This window comes from Astatotilapia calliptera, chromosome 23 (genome assembly GCF_964374335.1).
Source record: "Astatotilapia calliptera chromosome 23, fAstCal68.1, whole genome shotgun sequence".
Lineage (NCBI taxonomy): Eukaryota > Metazoa > Chordata > Actinopteri > Cichliformes > Cichlidae > Astatotilapia > Astatotilapia calliptera.
Window position 1 is genome coordinate 45,360,554 of NC_137443.1, and position 21,770 is coordinate 45,382,323.

Here is a 21,770-nt window from a genome sequence, read left to right on the forward strand (position 1 = left end):
GAGTCCCAGATGAGGGCTCATTCAGCAGCCGCGGAGCAGAAGCCAGGGGGAGTTGCAGTGACGCGCCCGTGAGCTCCGCCGGCAGCCAGCTGTGCCTGAGTGACCGAGCCCCAGGCCGAGAGGCCGGGGGCACCCCACCTCCGAAGTGGCCCGAGCGAGCCCCAATAAGCGGCCGCCAAGGAGTGAGCCGGTGTGTACCCGGACGCCCACCCCCAGACACAAAGAACCACCAACGCACCGATACCTGAGGGAGTCCGCCACTGGCAGGGGAAGTGGTGGTGGGGGGAGATAGGCCTCCAAACCTTGGAGGGCCTGAGATGTCCCCAGAGAGGTGGCGCCTGACACCCAACCTGACATATAGACACAGACATACAGGCACACACAGACACAAACATCCATTCCCACCCTCATGCTCTCATATGCACTTACTCCACACTCAACCAACGTGGAGACAGACATAAAGAGACGCTGTACACACGATCACACTCCCCAAGCGTACTCTACAAACCGGGTCTAGGTACCCTTGCCCCTGGAGGGGGGAACTGCACCCAGATCCAGATTGTGTTACCCTTTTCCCTGCGGTGGGGAGAGGCAGACCGCCCCGACTCCGCAGCAGCAGGGAGGCCCCACACTCCAGACCGCAGTCGGACGGCCAACTCCTCCTCCTAGCCCCCCCCCCGCTCCAGCAGGCCGCAGAGAACGGGGGTGAGAGAAGACTCCAAACGACATATGACTCTCACTGAAACAGCAAACTTTGTAGAAAACACAACACTTCTGATTCTCTATCTAGCTGTTTGGTCACAGCTGTAGATTACATTATAAGTGGTTGTTCACTCTTGTCAATAATTACATTTCTAAATTCTATTTGTGCAGTTACATGTAAACAAAGTCCAATATTGTATCTAAATGATTGTGTTATGGTGGGACAGTTTCCAATTTTGTTGTATTATTGCACTAGGTATGACTGTGCAAGAGTTATCTTATCTTCCTTGCTTGCACCACACTCTTTGCAGAAATGTTGCACAGCAGCACTGCATCATGTTATTGTGTTGTATAATATACCAGAACTAATACAAAGCAATATCCATGTACACTATAGGTCCATGCCAATGTGCCCAAATGGGACCTCCATAAATGGTAAGGGGCGCAAAGGCACTTTAAGACCAGTGGGCACACCGTCGGTGCACATCCGCTCGGATGCTTTTTTCTATTCATTTATTTCCCTGTTTATTTATCGATGCACAAAAGCAATTATCTCAGAGACACCATCCTCTTAACAGAGACTCAAATCAGGAACCTGCAGATTATTAGTCAGCAGCTTTAACTTCCTGTCTTTGTCTCACTAAACCTTCCACGTGGAAACTTGAGCTGCCCACTCAAGCACAGTAGGCTTTAACTGGCTCTGCTCAAGTCACTTCAGTATCTGAGAAACTGTCTCGATGCATGCCAAAGAACACTTTGACAATACGCTTGTGTTGAGTCAAATCCACCACAAGCATATTCTATGGCAGTTTAATTCCACTCCACATAAAAATAGTCACGTATTATTTCCCCCCACCACACTTCCTGCCAGTAGCTGGTGCCCCCACCCACAGTGCATTAGTGGTTCTCTGTGTTTAGTGGCTCACTCTGGGCGGCTGCTCGGTGGGGCCCGGCCCCCTGGCTCTGTTGGGCCTGTGCTGCGGGTGGGGTGCCCTCAGGTCTCGGCCCTCTGGGCCCATTTACTGCTCAGTAACATTTAATATCTATTATTTACTACTACTTACTAGCCTACTTACTGCATATTATTGTTTGTTGCTGTGGGTTCCCCACTGTGTTGGTTTTTCCTTGTGTTTTTCAGCAGATGATGAAATAGATTTTCAGTATTTTTTCTCTCTTCCTCTCCATCTATTTCTCTTCTTCTCTATTTTTCCCTCTTCTTCTGTTAACTTTCTCCCCAGCTTATCTTTTTTCTTCTTTCCTGACCCCCGTTCTGATTCTAATGACTCAAAATAAAGTAAAATCATCATCAAATATGACTATCAAGTGGACCAGTATAGCAAAAACCATAATGGTGGCAGAGGCCACAGAGCCAAGTGGCAGGATTTTCAACGTTCAAACCAGATAAAAAACAGAAATTAAATGGTGTTAAAAGCCATGAATTCAGGCAATTCATTCACAACATCATTACAAGTTTTACTGGACGTTAATATTTTTCTCTTTTTTCAGTGCAAAACAAACTAACAGTACACATGATGCTGGCAAGTTAAAATGTCAGTGTCTTTTATAGATAGCATGTCTAGCATCATAGTTTTATAGATCACGTAGTCAGGGTAAAAACTCCATCTCTGATTATTATTGTACATGACTGTGACATGCAGTGGCCTCAGCATCATGATGAAGGCGACCGGAGGAGATAGTTTGGTAGACATCGATGTTTTGCCGATGAAGGCTCATGTAGCGGTCCTCTTTGTCCTAAACAACAATTTACACTGTCATTTACATTTAATTAAAGTGCAGCTTAAAACACAGACATAATGCACTGCAGCCTCGGCACAATTAAGTGTAAAACAGAACTATGGAAAACTCACAAACATCTGGCGAGTTTCAGATCCTGTTAAGTTAGTTAGACCTGATCTGTTTTCTCTGTTAGGATAAAAACATCAGAGGTCATGGGGTGAAAAATACCTCAAAAACAAGACTAGCTATGTCTACAACTAATGTGTGGTGTTTTAAAAGAACCTATGAGATACTTTGAACACCACAGTGGCTGCTGTATGCAGTAATGTGCTCAAGTGATTTCAAAGGGTCATTTCATGAGTTTAAGTGCGTCAGTAAAAGTTTTCACCTGCGAGGATTTCTCCTCAGGCTGTAACCACAGGTTATCACAGCCACACTGATGAGTGAAGCAGCAGCAGAAATGATGGGAACTGTAGCCATGAACTTCATGCCAGAAGAATCTCCATCGTCTGTTGAATGTTGCCACACACACACAAAAAAACTTCATTTTGAAAACATGAAAAGTCACGAAATTTGCATTAACCTGTTATATTAAAGTGGAAAACATGTTTATCTTTTCATCACATTAGAGTTACAATTGCATCATTCAAACATTTCACTGATGAAATAACACCAAAGTTGTGATTGGAGCAGTTTTATAATGAAATTTTAAACAAATTAGCCAGAAGAAGAGCTTAAAAACATTCCAGATGTTCATCTCCTGACTGAAACCTTTCATTAATCCGCTGCAGGCGGGAATGACGACCTCAAACCATGTATGACAGAAAAGAAAGTGTTAACGCAGTTCCAAACATCCACCTTGAATCTGCGGTGTGGGTATAAATAGAAAATGTTTTTACCTCTCACAGTCACACTGAGATGGAGAACATACAATCCACCACGAAATCCACACTCACAGGTGTAGTTCCCACTGTCTTCAGATGTTAAGTTGAGCAGGTGGAGAAACACAGTCTCATTTTCTTTGATCAGTGTGAACCTGGAGTCACAGCCATGAATAAAGCCTCGGTCGTAACGATAGAGCAGACGACGCTGTTCTCCTCGGCTCCTCTCTGTGCTGATCTCACACAGTATCATCACAGTAACATTCAGAGTTGTTTTGCTGCATATTTGAGTGGAATCGGGTTTCTTTCCAATTGTCTTCACAAGAGTCTCTATAAATTGTTCCAGTTAAAATGAAACAAAATCGGGATTATAGTTTCTATATATTTGTTGTTGTGGGAAAATCAATCACATATATTATTTCACTAACCTAACTAAAGCTTTCTTCTTAAACACCTGGCTTTACAGCTTTTCTTTTTTAATTATATATATTTACCTTCACTGCTAAAAACCACAAGCAGAAGCAGGAGAAAGCAGAGTTTCCGTGCAGTCATGCTGGTGAGGAAGTAACTGTGGCTGACAGTGTGAGGTAGACTACATTGAAAGCAGGAAGACTTGCACCCTCCTTATTTCACCTCTTGTGTCTACACTGAAACTTTTACTATGTCTAAAATAGAAGTGCATAAAAGTGGAAGGACAGTAGAAGGTAAACCACCAACATTGTTTAAGCCAGACTGATCTCTCTGTTTATCTGGATGGACATTGTGTTCAAATTATGATGAGATGTTTGTTCAAAAACAAAACTAGTCTGATACAAAGAGTCATGTTTGCCACAGTTTATTGTGTTTGTATTGTATTAAATCTGAGAGCCTGAGTTGGAGTATTATGACTGAATGGTCTCCATTACTGGGAAACAACTATCCAGTGTGAAAAGATGGACGTTTATTTTAATATATGAATATTATTATATTAGTATGTCACCTAAAGTTTTATATACTTTAAAATGTTTCATAGAGCTTTATTATCCACTCCGACAGTTCCTGCGCTTCTTGCTGAGCGTGTCTTGTTGTCGTGTTGATGGTTCACTGAGATGAGAGTCTGGTAGGAATCACTCGATGGCTGCTGAAGGTTTGTATAGGGCTGATCTGGCTCATCGTCATCCTTTAGAAAAGTGAAATATTTTAGGTATTAATCAAGTTCAACCCGGTCTACCCACACACTCTATTGATCTTTAAATCTCTCCATCTGTTGCCTGGATTATTTAATGTTACTGCTCATTTCTGTAAGAGCTTCTTCACAAAATAAAGGACACTGAAGTTGGCACTAACAGTATTATAACACTAATCTGTAATTATCTATATAAGTAACATCCTAAAACATAAATGTACATGTTTTACCAAGTCTGCCAGAGCTCATATTATATTTTTACATGCTGTAGTGCCATTTTTGGGAGCATTTCAAGTTGATATACATCAATACAACCATTATAGCCCAAATTCTAATAATATGTCTGCATTAAGTGCACAGTAATTACATAAATTGCAAAAAAATGCAATAAACTACCAAAAAATTGAAAATCGTTTTTGTTTTTTAACATATATTTCTAGTTAGAGAAATTTAAGAGGCTTATCTCTCAAAACTGTAAATACAAAATAGTTGCACAAAATAGTTTCCCACCACAGGAAATTTATTTTGAGTGTCTTCATAGTTTTATTTCTGAAATACACCAATTTTTATATAATGCAGGAAAAACAAAAATAAATATTATAATGCAAAATTAATCATCAAAATAAACTATTTCCAGCAGTGCAATATGAGTTCTAAGCATCCCAGAAATGAGACAGAAAGTCATAAAGTCAAACATAACTTTTAAAAACACCAGTATAGGCTCATAAGGCCCTGATGGTAAAAAACTACATTTCTGCAAACTTTTAACTAGCTGCTGTAGATCGTAGCAATAAATTGCTCACCAAACCGTTGGGATTTTCAGGTACAGACACTCCAGATGTTCCTGACCTTAAGCAGCCACGTTGATAAGAAAGGATGTCAGCATTAGTGTAACACTATTCACATTCAAACAGAGAAAAATCAAGTAAGAACATCTACATTTATATTATCTTCTCTCTTAATAATGATAATTATTTTTGGAAGGATAAAAAGTGTTCATTCTAGACATGATGTTTAACATACAGCGAATTCTCATTTATTGAAATGTGATGTTTCCTTTTACTTTCTCTACATCTATATCATCTTTGAATTACTGCAGCAAAAATAGTCTCACCCATTACTTTTCCTCCAGTAGATAAATCCCACGATAACTCCAGTTATAAAGATGATCACAACACCGGGCAGATAAACGGAAAAAGATTTGTCTGCTGAAGTGTGGGCCTCGTTTGTGTCTAAATCATTGAAAAGATGCATTTGTCAGTAAAATCATTTACTTTCATTTCCTGGAAATCAAAACACAAATCAAACACAGTTTACGTCTACTGAAACTCTGAGTGAAGTAATGAAACCCCAGTTTTATAACCACAGAGCTTTAAATATTGTCACTGTGCTCTTTTCTTTTGTCTTCTTCTTCTTTTGCATCTTTTCTGAATATTACTATGAACTGAAATTGGTCCAGCTGCTTATATACATTCACTGGCCACTTTATGAGGTATACTTGTTCAGGGTGTAACACAAATATTTCAGTGTTCATTTCATTTGTCAATCACATGTCAGCTTCATCTTCCTGGTTAAATAAAGGTTAATAAAATAATAAAATGTCAGCAAATCAATGCTCAAACAGAGCAACACGGCACATGTTACTGGTCCCAGTGCTTCACAAACTGCTGATCTGCTGGGATTTTCCCACACAATCATCTCTGTTCACAGACAATGGTCTGAAAAATAGAAAATATCCAGTGAGCTGTGATTCTCTGGGTAAAAATGCTGTTTACACATCAAACCTTGAGGCAGAGCGGACCACACTGGATATCACTGCTGTCCTCTAACAACAGCAAGCTGAGGCTACAGTTTGCAAGTCTGGACAACAGAAGACTAAAAAAACGATGCCTTGCCCGATGAGTTGATTTCTAACAGTTCAGACTGCTGGTGGTGTAATGCTCTGTGAAGGATTTTCTTTGCAAACTTTGGACCCTGTAGTGACCACTGAGCATCATTTAAACACCACAGCCTGCCTGAAGGTTGTTGCTGACCACATTCATGTCTTTATGCCCAAAAAATACCCATCGTCTGATGGCTGATTCCAGCAGGATACCACACCATGTCACGGCGCTCAAATCATGTACGGCCTGCGCAGTCACCAGATCTCAATCCAGCAGAGCACCTTTGGGATGTGGTGGAACAGAAAGTTTGCTTCAAGTAAGAGCAGCTGACGAATCTGCAGCAACTGTGTGATGATGTAATTTCAATATGTCTTGAGAATCTTTGAGGAATGTTTTTAGCGCCTTGTTGTGCCACAAAAAATGAAGACATGTTTGATGGCTGAAGGTGGTCCAACTCGGTTCAAAGATGTACCTGATAAATGAGTCAGTGAGAGTATTTAAACTGCTGTAAGTGAAAATAAGAAGAAAAGAAATGAACAAATTACAAGAATAAAAAACACATAAGCAGGTCAATACAATGCTAACACAGTGCTGAATAACTGTGTCAAATAAAGAAACCAAAATGCATTTACCTTCCACAGTGACACTGATATGGACAATATATGTGCCTTCAGTGTTTGTACACTCACAGGTGAAGTTCCCACTATCAGCTGGTGTTAAACTGGTCAGCTCCAGAAAGGCAGTCTGATTTTCTTTTGTTATTGAGAACCTGGGGTCACATTCCTGAGTAACGTTCTCTCCGTGTCGATACAGCAGATGACACTCTCCTCCTGTGTCCCTCTGTCTTTTGATCTTACAGATAATCAAAACAATAGTAGTCTCACTTTCCTTGTTGCAAATCCGAGTGACATCGTGTTCTCTCCTGACTGTCTTCACAACAGTCTCTGTAAACAGGGACAGCAAAATACGGTAAATACAAGATTCAGCCTGTGTCAGAGAGGACTTTAGTTTCTATATTTTGTGAATGTTAAACCATCTTTTTAATCCCATAATAATGTGTTTAGTTTAAACTAAAAGCAAGGAGGTTATAAATTTAAAAATATTAATAATGCATAATGAAAATAGTTTCCTTGTATTACCTTCAGCATCATGGGACACAGCTAGTGGTAACAGCAAAATCAAGCAAAGTTTTGATACGTCCATGCTTGTTAACATGTCTGTAAGCCACCGACAGTGAAGAGGAAGATGTGCGGAAAGAAACAAGCTGAAGCTTTCCTGGCTAAGCAGACGTCAGACTGTTGCCCTTCACGGGGCAAGTGTGAAATGATGTAAAAAGGAAGTGTACTGACAGGACTTTCATATTAAAAGGCTGTAAAGTTGAAACACTGTGCGAGCTCCCACACAAAAAGAAAACAAGCTAATTTTTCTTTATCACAGAGGAATTATTACACTGCTAACTGTCATGTTCGCTGAAGCTGAAGGATGGATAATATTGTAAAAGTAACAACAAAACTACCATTTATCATAACATTATAAGCATTTTAAACTAAAATAGCGTGTGTTATGGTTCAAAATATTGGGGATGGAGACAAGAGGAAAAACCACAATAACAACACTGGTCCGGTCGGGTTGAGTCAAACGATGATTTTAATGAACACACGCGTGGGAGATGGACACTGATGCAGACAGCCTCAGATCTCAAAATGGTGGAGCATTGCTCAAACTCTTATAGCCTCTGGTGCCTCCACCTTATCATAAAAAGCCTAAACATTCACATGCTTTCTCTCACACAGCGCCTAAGCTACGACCTTGGCTCCCCGTCTATCTGCTCCTGCTGAGATGGGGCAGAAAACTCCAGTATATTCTGTTCTCTTCTAATCAGACAAATAAGACAATTACTTTCTGCGAACAGTATTTCTTATAACTCAGCAGTATAATGCATCATAAAACAATATCATTCATTCACAACAAGTCAGCAGTTTAATGTAATGCAAATCAGTTTAACTAATGCAATAGTTATCAGCTTCTTCTAATTCAGGAGAATAATGCCAACTAAAACTACATAATAATTCACAATCTTTAATTAGGGGTCTAACATGGCATAAAATAATATTATAATCTAATAATTCCCCCTGATGAGCTCATTAGAATAATGAGCTCACCAACACCCCATAATCCAGTGTGGCTGGGTTCATCTCTTCTCACTCCTGAGGTCCTTTGTCCCCCTGAGGGGCGAACCATATGTGGGATGACCTCTATGTTTGCGCAGTTCAGATGCAAGACAAACTATTATTCCAACAATAGCAGGTACAGATGACACTCCCCAGGTCTCCCACAGCTTTATTTGGTGCTACCTTATACCCTCCAGACGTACTCAGACTAGAACCTCTGTCCAAGGAGCTTTTAGCCTTTTATGTTATTGCTGCAGCTACCAGTGTCGTCCAGTTGGGTGATCCTCTGCTCTTCATTCTTCAACCTCAGGGGTTAGACAACCCTTCAGTCGTGGCACAGATCAGGGGATTATTCTGCCCCGATTTCAAACAACGATCTGTGTATCCTCCAGAAAAAGGAACAGGAAGGTGTCCCCCTTTTTGCCCAAGAGCCTCTCGAACTTCGTTGGTCTGGTGTTCCCGGATTTCCGCCAACCCCTTCATGGTTATTGCTGTGTTTATGGGATCCATCCTTTTGTGGTGACTAGCTGGAGCCCAAACGCCATGACCCTTGGACCCAGTTGGTGTCTTGGCAGTCACTGTGTCTGTCTCTGCTGCGGAGGATCCTCGTATATCTGTGACCTCGTCTGGTGTCTGTTCCTTTCTCTGTAAGAGACAGAAAACCAAAACACCTCTCTTCCTAACCCTAATAATCTAATGTTGTTATCTACTGACCTTCTAGTGATTCAGAATTGGTTTAAAAACATTCAGAATGTTCCAGGGACTTATTCTAATCATATCCTATGTGTGTGTAAGCGTGTTTGCATTTAGCCCTCTGCACTCAAAGTCAATACCTGCAATATATCAGTCCGGACCATCACGCCGAACGAAGCTTATGACCTTCAAAAGACCAAGTGCCAACTCGTTATAAGCACATTTGCAAGGTGTGTCTGAAAATTATTGAAACCCCTCTTTTTAACAAAAGACAAAGAAATTAACAAATCTTCTAAACGCTATTCAGTTCATTTCAATGATTGATGCTTACACATGGAAATAATGATCTATGCTTCTTACTGATTCTCTACAAAAGACCGGAAACTTCTCGGGCCGCTATTAGCTTAAGTTTTACCATTCCTAAGGTATTAAAGACACAAATGAAGTTATAAAATGTTCAAATAATCCTTGTTTGATGTTAAAGCTCAACTTCCCCCCCCCTTTTTTTTTTTGACACATCCCCATGTGTCAAATCAACGGAGCTAGAACATTAAAAGAAAAGGTTAGGCAGCTACAAGGTTTCCCAGATCGTTAAGGTGATCTGCGTGTAATGTTCTGACTCAGGTATTTAATATTTTAATAAATGTCGTTTAATTAACTGCCACTATTTAAACTAAACTTAAAGACATAATTGAAGAAAAGATCACAAAGAATAACATGATATCAGTGTTTTGTAAGCGCGTGCGGCCTTCTATGCTCGAAGCCTTTTCCCTCAATAGATCAGTCAGACATTCGCGCTGACTGTAGCTTTTAACCCTTATTAACTTGAGCACAACTCTACAATGAGCAACAAGTTGCAATATGTATAAAAATGATCATGGTTACACCTGCAATAAAAATTATATCATTATCCTAACACCTGTAAATAGAAGATTCATCAGAGGTTATAACCATCACAGGAACACAGATGTTAGTATAAGGTCAAAAGCTTCAATAAATGATCATCGATGCAATGCTTGTTGCATGATTCTCATACAATAATAATGCTGATATTAAAATAACAGTAAAACACCCCCTTTTATCCCGTTTCGCTTGACCCATAAACGTTTATAAATGCCTCTTTTAAATGTTATTTCCCCCTGTTCTCCCCTTCCTGACCACAGCAGGGGGATCTTAGTTTTGAATCAGCCATGAATCCAGCTCACCTGATTCATCAGTGAGCTCCACCGTCACTGGCGTCTGACAGGGTGGTGCTGCATACTCTTCCTTTAATGTCACTATTTTCAACCTGTTAATTAGAGTGCTTAAACCTGAAGTCGACTACGTCCACAACAAGTCAATACAGCTGTAAATGTGGCCAATTATCAATCTATTACCAATCAATAACAACAGATAACTTCTATTTTATGCATGCTTTTAATCAACCACTCACCCAGAGGATCTCCAATCCCAGGAAATTCCTTCTCCTCAGTCAATGAGTCTGTCCTCCTTCCATGCCCTGGTAACTGGTCCATCCAGAGCCATATGATCTCAAATATACATAAAACAAGCCAAACCACACCTTGGTCACACCAACTCTCTTCCGCCCCGAAGATGTCCAATGCCATCCTAGTATGGACTGAAAGTGGCTTTAACGCTGACTGTCCTGACAATCCATCTTATAACATTTCCTGGTCAGATCTGCCAATCTCCGCCCCAGGGTTTTAACTATTTTGCAATTTTCATTAGTTTCTATGTTTTTTCTAGTTTTGCCTCCAGATTTTCAATTTTGTTTTACCAGTTGGAATCAGTTTTTACCAATTCTTTGCTAGTTTAGTCTAGTTTTTATTTTCCTGAAAATCCTTAGTTTCAGTTTAGTTTTAGTTGTGTTTTGCAAAAATTAAGTGTAACAAAATCTCAGTTCCATCATATCAATCATGCTCTTCTGGTTATCCTTGGGTGTTGAGACTAATAACTATTAACTCTTGCCGCACCGAGTGTTCCTAATTTTGGTTGAAGTGAATTGATAACCTTTTTGAAGGCGATTGTTTCACACATTTATTTAGATGTCCCAGTCCTGTTATCTCGGGATACATCACGCTGCCTTATCTGGGGTTAGCTGTTTTCGGGGGATGCGGGTTGAGTGGGGGAGCTCTTCAAGGTAAGCTAGGTTAACCTTCTTGTGTGAGCTTTTCAAGTGCACTTTAAGGTTTGTGGGATTTTTCGTGTCATAAATGTCCCTCATAACCCCCTGATGGCCCAGTAATTCATTTTTGCGCACTGTAGTACACATTTAGTTTTTGCTTGTAGCTCTCATACTCTACTTGCCACTCCTCTAAGTCCTGATGTTTCTTAGCGAGGACAACAGTACCTTTAAAATTATATCACATGTGTGGGGGTGTGGCCTTGCCAATTGTTTTTCCCACCTTTTCAAAATGGCTGACGTGCCCACAAGCACATTTTATGGAAGAAAGAAAGGTAAGCTTGATATTTACATTTAAAATGTTTTGTTAAACTCAGATTTTTATTAATTTTCAAAGAATAAACATCTAGTAAATGATTTGAGGGGTCTTTAAGAATTAGGCTCATTTAGTTTCACGGAGAACATGACAAAATATGGTTCACTCCACTTGCCTGAAATGGTTAACAGTCCAAGGCATTTCAGTTGTAGAATGGGTGCAACAGTAAAACATATGTGAGATGTGGGAAGTGCCAAATGTTCCTTTGTGTCTCCAAATAAAAATAAAAATCACAGTACTTCCTCAGATATCATAAATGAATTGACTTTTGTGAAATAGAAAGCCCAGTGCAATCACTTATTCCTGAACCAATGGCTTACAGCTAGTGAAGTGTCAGTGACTTCTAAGTTGATCCCTGATCTACATTTTTATGATATTGTTATATAAATAAGTTTTAATATCCTGCTTACAAAAATTTCAGTGGAACATGTAATCTTCTTAAATAGCTCTTGAATGTTGTTAGTTTCACATTCGTGATCAATGAACTCCCCTTGTGCACTGTAGTGCACATGTTGTAAAATTTAAATAAAATTAGTTAAAAACAATTTTGTTTTTGTAATGTGTTTATTTTACCGTCCCAGCACTTGATTTATCTTAAAAAGAAAAAAGAAAAAGAAAAAAATGAAAATACTTTCCCCTTTTTTCTTTCCCTGGGTCTCAGGAGGACATTGTGTCTCTCTCCACTACAAGACTCTTGCTATATCTAAAAAACAGTCATATTCAAAGTAATCCTAAATTGGACTCTGGCGCTTTCTCCCGACTTTTCCTGACATGATTCTGCGCGTGGACGGAGCAGCAACACAGACGACTCGACTAACGTACTGCCTTGACTTTACTATTGCAGGGCACGCACACATCAATGCAACTAAACACATTTTGCTATAAATCTAGTTAATTTTAGTTAGTTTTGTGAACATTCAGTACAGTTTTAGTTAGTTTTCCTTTTTGTTTTGATTTTATTACCGTTAACGCAAATTTTTCCACTTCTAGTTTTCGTTATTTCATTTGTTGTCTTTAATAATAATAATCTCTGCACCCTGGAATAAACATAATCAATATGATCAACATTTTGCTGCGTATCAATTCACCTTTTTGATTCAAATGCTCCAGCCTTATGTGGTTTGTGACATGTGTTGATCTAAACCTCCACTCTGTCTCTAAATGTTTGAAGAATTTTTCAAGTTCGGGGTCAAATTTTGAGAATTTGACCATAAGTGAAAGTTATGGCGTTATCACCCCCTTTGGGGATTACCTTTTCCAGTTTTGATGATATTCCTCCCCATTCTCTATTTTTTGCAAGTACCCCTCTTCGGTGGCGAGAAACTGTTGGTGTGATCAAGCGGGTGCTGTAAAAACAAAAGCTCAGGACAGAACAGTCACCAGTCATGTACTTCATTCAAAATTGACAAATATCAAACTTCATATTGATCCTCTGAGTGTAATGGTACATTTTAATTTGCACTTCTCAAAACTGAAAACAATATTCTCTTTATTTTACTCTTGTTCTTGTGCAGCACCACCCCTCAGCACATGCCCCTGTTATTTTATCTTACTTTTAAATTGTTGACTACTTCAAGAAAGCGCCCAAAAGATGGGGACCAGTGTTTATCATTACATATCTCCATTTTGAGTGTGGCTGTCTATCATTCCCCTGTTATTCATAGACCTCGGTGGAGGGTTTTTTTTTTGTTTTTTTTTACCTCTGTAAAAATTAATTGACTCTTTACAGTGACCCACTATGGTTAATAATAACATGTTCAGTCATGAGTGGAATCAAACCTTTTCTTCACTTTAGCATTTAACATTCCCCACCATATAATATGATACATTAATCGAAACACAGCTACTAAAACACAATTTTCTTAATGCAAACATCAGTAACTCAAAATTAGCAACCAAAGGGTTAAGCCTGCAGTTCACACTCCTGTGAAGCTACAGCTCTTTAGTCTCTGTCATCCTTCTGTTCTTGCAAAAACAAAACCTCCACCCTTCTTTTACAGGCTGGGTGAATTGTCTGTGGACATTCAATAATCCTAAAGTCGGTACCGTTTTTGTCTCAATATCAAGTCAGTTAAAACTTTTAGTCGTCAGTCCGTCACAGTCCAGTCACATGCATACATCCACACACATTCATACCAGATATTGCTGATAATGGAGTCTCACGCGCAACCTATTCGAGCCTCCATCACCAGCAAGATGACGTCATCATTTTAAAGGAAACAGTTCCTTGTTTGTTTTTTTTTCTTTTTTGGACTGGATCGACTCGCTGCAATCCTTTTAGGCTCAGGACTTCTCATGTGATCAATGTCCCATATAAGTGAATTTCTCCCAAGCCCATTATAATCATGGAGAAAAATACTTTGCGACTGTTTTCAGTAAGAATATTTTATAGCGCTTTAAAGTTCAATCTCTCAGGCCTGGATTAAAGAGCTGATTTGTTAAATCAGGAACTCACAAGATACCAAAATATCACCACCGGTGGATCACACCTCTCTGATGTTCTTATCTCAGTGCACTGTAACAAAAGCAAAAACAAACGTAACCAATAAAACACTCATATAATAACAAATACTGGGGCCCATTACAAACATGTCCAAAGATCAAACCCTCTTTCTCTATGTTAGAGAAAGAGAACAATCCAAACCTCACTGATAGAATCAACCTAGTGTCAAACAAAACCCAAAAATCAACCAAAACTTCACACACTATATTGTGTAGGCATACAGGCACCGTAACTCCTTTTTGCACTGACAAATACATGTTGGATTGACTTAATTCAATAGTGGACACTGGTTGCACACAAATGTTTTGCTTTGGCAGAAACTTAAACAACTGAGTCAAATCAACACAACCTTTTCATATTCTCTCCGAAATAAAACTCACACCGTTAATTCATCATTTTCACTCTGTACCACTGCTCCTTATCAGGCTGTGTGAAGCACAGTAAACAATTCAGTGGAGGCCTTGAGCCATAAACAGACATCACGCACAGACATTGTTTTCACAACCAAACTACTTTAGACCTTGTCCCCTAAATCTACACAGATGCCCTCTGTGTGGCATGAAATGCATTTAACCAATAAACAATCAATGGCTTCTTGTTGTTGTAACCGACTCCATATTTGGATGTTTGTGTGCAGCATTTGTTAGTAAAGCATTCTTCATTGCAACAGCGTGTGTGTATCACTCTTTATTGCACAAGCTTGTAAATGTGTGTGTGTGGATCACTCCTCAGTGAGTTGAATCAGCATTTCGATTTTTTTTTTTTTTGCACGTGTGTGTGTCATTTCTCACTCAATCAACGAGTGCATATGTTCATATGTGTGTTTCTCTTCATTCTGAGTCAGTGCATGTAGATGTGTGTGTTTGTGTGGGTGTTTGTGTTCATCACTTTCCTGGGCCCTGTTTCAGGAAGCCGGTTTAGTGGAAAAACTGAGTAAGTATACCCTGAGTTAACGAAAACTCTGGGTTTTCGGTTTCAGAAAGTGAGTTCAGATGAAGCCTCAGTGAGTCACTATGACGACACACTCCGTGAAGCTAACCTGCCCCCTAGCAGGTTTACTACAACTAACCCTGACTGTCTCCGCCCCTTTGTCGGAAACCTGACAGTAGGAAGTGTCGGACATGGCGTGTCCCTTCCTTGAAGAGCCAGTAGATCGTGAAGCCCAAATTCTCTGCAGAGCTCTCCGCCGGGAGAGAGTGATCAGAGCGCGTTTGGACATTTTATCATTTCCTGATGATTTTCTGTGCGAACGTTACCGTTTCTCAGCACAATCTATAAGTTATTTGGATAACATCCTCAGGCCATATATTACGCATGTGACACATCGCGGACATGCTCTCAGTTCATTACATATTATTTGTATTGCACTTCGGTTTTTTGCAAACGGGAGCTTTCTGTATAATATTGATGACGCTGAGCACGTTTCCAAGGCTACTGTCTGTCGGGCAGTCAGGAATGTTACAGTTGCACTGAAACGTGTTACAGTTGCACTGAAACGTCTCCTCGTCTGTGGTGTTCCCCGGTCATAGACCCACAAGATTCATCAAAGAGGGATGCCACAAAATTGCAGGTATCAGGATGACCAAAACTTAATTTATGATGTGGTGATACTTGAACTACTACTTAAATTTTACATTTATTTTCACGGTTCCCAGGCGTGATTGGCTGTACAGATGGCACTCACATTCCAATCATTGCTCCTTCAGTAAATGAAGGAGACTATGTGAACAGGAAGTCTTTCCACAGCATTAATGTACAGGTACATAGTTCCCTGTAGCATGTCAAACTAACAAATTATTTCATTATAGTAATGGATGCTAATTTGTGTTCTCTGCACTGTGAAGATCATATGTGATGCTGCCAACATTATCACAAATGTGGAAGCCAAGTGGCCAGGCTCTGTCCATGACTCACAAATATTCCGTGAATGTACACTGAGCACAAAATTTGGACATGGTGAGTTGAGAATACTGTAAAATATATAAAGACCAATTGCTTCAGGGACATTTGAACTGAAGTGTATCCTTCTGTCTTAGGAGAGTTCACTGGCTACTTGCTTGGTGATAGGGGGTATCCATGTTTACCCTATTTGCTTACCCCTTACCCTGACCCTGAACCGGGCCCACAGCAGTGATATAATCTGGCTAATTGCAGGACAAGAGACAGAATTGAAATGACTATCGGAATGCTTAAGGCCCGGTTCCAGTGCCTGCAAAGACTCAGGGTCACCCCAGAAAGGGCATGTGACATTATTGTGGCATCTGTGATTCTTCACAACATTGCCACAATTAGAGGAGAACACTGTCCTTCTGAACCAAACATCAGCAGTGATCCAAACCATGAACATCCTGACCCTCCCACGGACATACAAGATGGAAGAGCAGTCAGAGACACCATATGTCACAATCATTTCTTTTGACCCATCACCTCAACATGTTGAAAGACGAATAAACAGATTTTCTGTTCAACTGGCTTTATTGGTCGCCTGTATTTCCTGTACACAAAGTATTAAAAGATGTAAACCTCATAAAGTGTCTCTGTTGCTTCCTCCTCTGTAACAGCTGTCAATGTTTCTTCATTATTTTCCTGTAGTAAAGAAATAAACAACATTGCTGTTCTACTGTAAACTCATATAATCTGTGGAGTATTACTCACAACTGCATGTTGGTCTGGCTCAACAGGAGGCTGCACCAGATGCAGTACACCACCACCATCAACTGATAGCATATGAGGTTTATACAGGTCACTTATGACTTACAAGGGACCAAATGGCAATTAACAAACATACCAATCACCTTACACTTCATTGTCATTATGCTCTCAAAGACAACCAAGACTGAGGGAAGGCAAAATCAGTAGGAAAATAACTTCACTACAAAATAATCCATTATGGTAAAGAGTTTATCAAATGAATGAGTAGCACTGCAAAGGTGACTGTGAAGAAAGGATGTATGCACATCATGTATTATTTTGAATTTACCCCTTATGTAGGCACTTGTGTCTTGCGGGGTTATTGACTCAGAGGATGTCCCCGCAGAGATGCCTTCGGCCACAGGGCGCCCACTGTTTTGGCTGAGGGCCAACTGCTCAGCCTCTGTGAGTGGTGGTGGTGGAGGACCCCCACCTGTTTTTCGGGCCTCCGCTTTTTTTCTGTTGGCTATAACGGGGTCACATTTGAGCATACAGAGTAAGCAAATATGTACTTGTAATGTGCTCAGATAATTTCAATAAGTGCTTACAGAAAGAAAATTAATGTAGCCTCTAACTGCAATTGATTTACATGGGACAAACAGACCAAGCACTATGGCTCATAATACAATTATACCTTACCTGTTTGGACTATATTTTTATATTTCATTTTTACTTGCTGCCAGGCACGTTTGGGGCCTGTTGGGTTGCACCTGCGCTCACATCACGTCACAAAATAAAATGTATAAAATAACAAATAAAATAACATATGATAAAATAACGTGTTAAATGGGTGGAAATCCCTAGATCAATGTTTAAATTAACACTCACGCATTGACTCTGTCGGCTATGTTTTGCCATGCATGCTCCCTTTCTTTTGCAGCTGTGGCTGTGTTACTTTTTTCCTGCAAGATTTGCATGTTATCGGCATATGCTGCCATCAGAATTTCGGCCTCAAGCGCTGTAAAATACATTGACCGCGCCTTCTTTCCCTCCGTCTCCATGGTGACTCGCTTAATCTGTGGTCCGCTTATCAGGGCTTTATGTATCCTCGTCCGCGCGCTTCACTTGGGGTTGACGCAACTCCGCGTTGATTGAACTACTTGTTATCAGCCTTTCTGAAACCGAATATTCCGAGTTGGACAGTTCGGGGTTACTCAACCCTGCGTATCGTTTTTCACTCTGAGTTTTCTAAACCGGCTTCCTGAAACAGGGCCCTGTTCTGGTGTTCTGGGTAAACCACGGCCTGAAGCATGCCCTGGGGTCCTGCCCTCCTCCTTTTCAGTCTGTTTGCATCTGTTGGTGCTGCTGCTCAAAGTTCTGTCCATACTGGTTCTGGCCCCAATTGAGGCAGTGCTTTTCTCCAGTGTCCTGCAACTTCTCCCTGTTCCACTCCTCCTTAACTTGACCCTTTTTCTTCTGTAGCTCCTTCAGGGCTTGCTCCTGCTGTTGGAGCTTCTTCGTCAGGTTTGGCGACCTCCTGCTCCAGCAAGCTCCGGCCTGATTCCAAGTCCTGTGTCTGGGACTCCAAGCCTGATGGGTTCGATTATCAGCCAGCTCCTCCTGAGCCATGGTCAGTTTCTGCTCTGATGCCTTGAGCTCTTACTGAGGGCAGAAACCTCAGAATCTTTTCCGTCCACTTCAGATTGAAGTCCATCGATGTTTTCCTTGCTTTGCTCCACGGCCTTTTGCGGCTCTGCTGTTCGGCTCTTCTCAGAGGTCAGCTCCTGGCCGAGCCCCGACACCTGTGCCTTCAGCTTATTTTCTCCTGGTGTTTTGTCCATTCTGAGGTGCCTCCTGACCTCAGTTACTCCTCCTGTCTCTGGCACGCCCTTTTTGCTGCCCGACGATCATTGTTGGTCCGTCACTGTCCTGCACAGTTTTAATGCAGAGTGGTTAAGGTCAGCATTGTTTTGCTCGGCCTCACTTTTCATCTGGGCTTAATGGGCGTCTCATCACAGCTCTGTCAGCTGAAGCTGTCTTTTTCCATATGGCAAGAGTGTGAAGAGTGTGTGAGAGGGGTGTGTCCGATCAGGCACAATGCTGTTGGCTTTGCGAATGCCTCGTTTTCCAAATCCAGATGTTTATTTGTCACGTACACAGCAACAGAGAGAACAGTCTGTTGTTGGGATGGCTGAGGTCCTTCACGATCTTCCTGGTCTTGGTCCAGCACCGCCTGCTGTAGATTGAGTGCAGGTCAGGGTGCTCAGAGCGGATGGTGCGCTCAGCTGATTGCACAACCCTCTGTAGAGCTTGTCTGTCCGGCATGGTGCTGTTCCCGAACCAGACAGTGATACAGCTGCTCAGGATGCTCTCGATAGTTCCTCTATAGAAGGTGGTCAGAATTGGTGGTGGGAGCCGGGCCTTTCTCAGTCTTCTCAGAAAGAAGAGACGCTGACGGAAATCTCCCCGTGTAGTGAAACGGGCCTTGGATTTAACGCTCTCCGTCTCCGCTGCATGAGATCGTTTTCCTGCAGCACTGTTGACATTTTCAAGTTGTTGTTGTGGGTCCAGCTGCTTTAGCATTTGGTCAGGGTCACATCAAAGATGGTAGAGGAGAGAGCAAAGATGGTAGGGGGGAGAGCAGGAGTCCAGGGTCAGCTTCGGCTTTCAGGGCCGACAAAGCAGCCTGTAATCAAGCATAAAGAGAAAAAACAAAACAAAACAAAAACAAAAACAGATGAACAGGAAAATGATGTTATTTTGGCTGCGTTATTCAGAGAGGGGAGAAACAACGGGACCAGGCCCTGTGTCAGCCTTCTCTCCCCCTTTTTTTGTTTTTTCTCACCATATAATCCACTCATGACCCACCAAGCTGACAGGACATCACAGGTACATGTTAAAATTCTTAAGATCGGTGCGTTGGTGGTTCTTTGTGTCCGGGGATGGGCGTCCAGGTACACACCGGCTCACTCCTTGGCGGCCGCTTATCGGGGCCTGGAGCCTGGGGCTCGCTCGGGCCACTTCGGAGGTGGGGTGCCCCCGGCCTCTCGGCCTGGGGCTCGGTCACTCAGGCGCAGCTGGCTGCCGGCGGAGCTCACGGGCGCGTCACTGCAACTCCCCCTGGCTTCTGCTCCGCGGCTGCTGAGTGAGCCCTCATCTGGGACTCTCCTCAGCTCTTTCTGGGACAGTGGCGCAGCTGCCCCTCTGTTGGTCTTCCTTGGTCTCTTGTGTTCTGGGGGCCTCTGGATGTCTGGAGTTTTGATCTCCTCCACACCTGCTTCACGCCCTGGAGGACGGGGCTGTGGCCCCCCCACACCCTCTAGCAGATCATTACATGAAGGAACCTTTTAAAAAAACAAGCGCGTCCATGCTCACAGGTGTACACACGGGTGATCACACCCACAAACTACACCCTTTTTGGCTCCTACCTCAAAGCACACTGTGTTCTGTTGATCTTATGTGCTGCACAATAATGTTTAACATTTAGTATTTACTGTCATATTCCCATATATCATTGTGATATTGTTTATTCTATTACTCTTGTTCTCTTCTGCTTGCTTTCTTTTTTCTTTCTCAGCAGGTGATCCAGGTGATTGATATATGCATTTTTTTTTCTCTGCCCGTTCTGTTGGTTTTTGTCTTTTGCCCTTCTCCCCCGTCCCTCTTCTCAGCTGTTTCTCTTTCCCTCTTTCTTTCTCCCCTTCTTTCCCCCAGTCAAGTCTGTCCCGTATTCAGCAAGTGAAAATAAAATAAACAATAAAAGGTGAATCAAATGGACCATTATGGCAAGGCTGGGATGGTCAGTTTGGTAAAGTAAATCCGTTGGGCATCTTTCTTTGCCTTTAGACAACAATTCTGATGAAAAAGAGCCAAACGGGACAGGCCAAAAAAAAAAAAAAAAAAAAAGATCGTGTTTAAAAGCACAAAAATTTGAATTTTCTTTCATCTGGTAATCACTTGTATTAATCAATCAGCAGAAAACATGTCACAATTTGACTTTTCTAACCACTAAATTTGTCGTGTTATCACTGGTTGGTCAGACCAGTGCCTTTTTTTTTTTTTTGAAGTTAAGTTGTTGTCCTGCAACCCAGAGGGTTTATTTGTTAGTAGTGGATAAACTTTATTATTTAACGGCGGGTGTATGTTAAGTTTCACTGCTTTAAACTTGCTGGAAAATCTTCACGTGTTCATGAGTGTAAGCTGTTTCTTCATTGCGTGTATGTGCGTTTGTAGGTGGGCTAATTTAACGTTTTTTCCTCAAACAAGGCATTTCTCTAACATGTGCCTCTCTCTCACATTACTCTGCTTGTGTGTGTTTTTGTTTCACCTTTTGTTGTGATGCTCCGGAAGCCTTCCCAACCTCCACAAGTCTGTTGGCCCCAATTTTATGTGTTAAAGCTTCTCTTAATTTCTCCTTTAATTCTCTGCTAGCTGCTGTCTTTTCCACAGCTGCTGATTCTTGCTGAGTGTGGTTTCCATTACTATAATTTGCTTCGGCCGCTGTGCTTGTGGGGGCAGTTGGTCCAGGCCCGTAGCCACCTGTATCAACACACTGAGAGATTTATTTAATATCATTTTCCTCACAATCTTACTCTGCCGGCTGACGTGCCGGTCTTAATCATGCTCGATTTGTCTCTTCTATATCAAAACCCAGCCGAACATCAAACATTCAGCGTAGTCATTCAAAACCTTATCTGTAGTATTATAATCAGCAAAATCAGCGTTTTAATTACAGGCATGTATCATTATTTGCAAATCATAATTATAAAACTCAAAAACACGCTAAACAGCAACAAAAGTCCTCTGTGCGCTCCACAGCTCATTTGCATGTTCACACACAGTCTAAAAATAGCTCGCAGCGCTGCAGTGCGCTGTCGTCACACACAGGGTCACACAAAGCTCAGGC

The 21,770-nt window shown here is 41.4% G+C and overlaps 2 protein-coding genes and 1 long non-coding RNA gene across 3 annotated transcripts in view; 2 read left to right on the forward strand and 1 right to left on the reverse strand.

Annotated features, from left to right (window-relative positions):
* Window positions 1-21,770, forward strand: part of LOC145423961 (NACHT, LRR and PYD domains-containing protein 12-like) — a 943,237-nt gene that overhangs the window by 125,466 nt on the left and 796,001 nt on the right. The gene's annotated exons all lie outside the window — the stretch shown is intronic.
* LOC145423979 (ribonuclease inhibitor-like) overlaps window positions 1-21,770 on the forward strand; it is a 204,605-nt gene that overhangs the window by 18,620 nt on the left and 164,215 nt on the right. The gene's annotated exons all lie outside the window — the stretch shown is intronic.
* On the reverse strand, window positions 1,883-3,883 carry LOC145424031 (uncharacterized). The gene is made up of 2 exons (XR_013904985.1): window positions 3,339-3,883; window positions 1,883-2,948 (listed from the first exon to the last, which is right to left on the reverse strand). It is a non-coding gene; the product is annotated as an uncharacterized LOC145424031 (long non-coding RNA).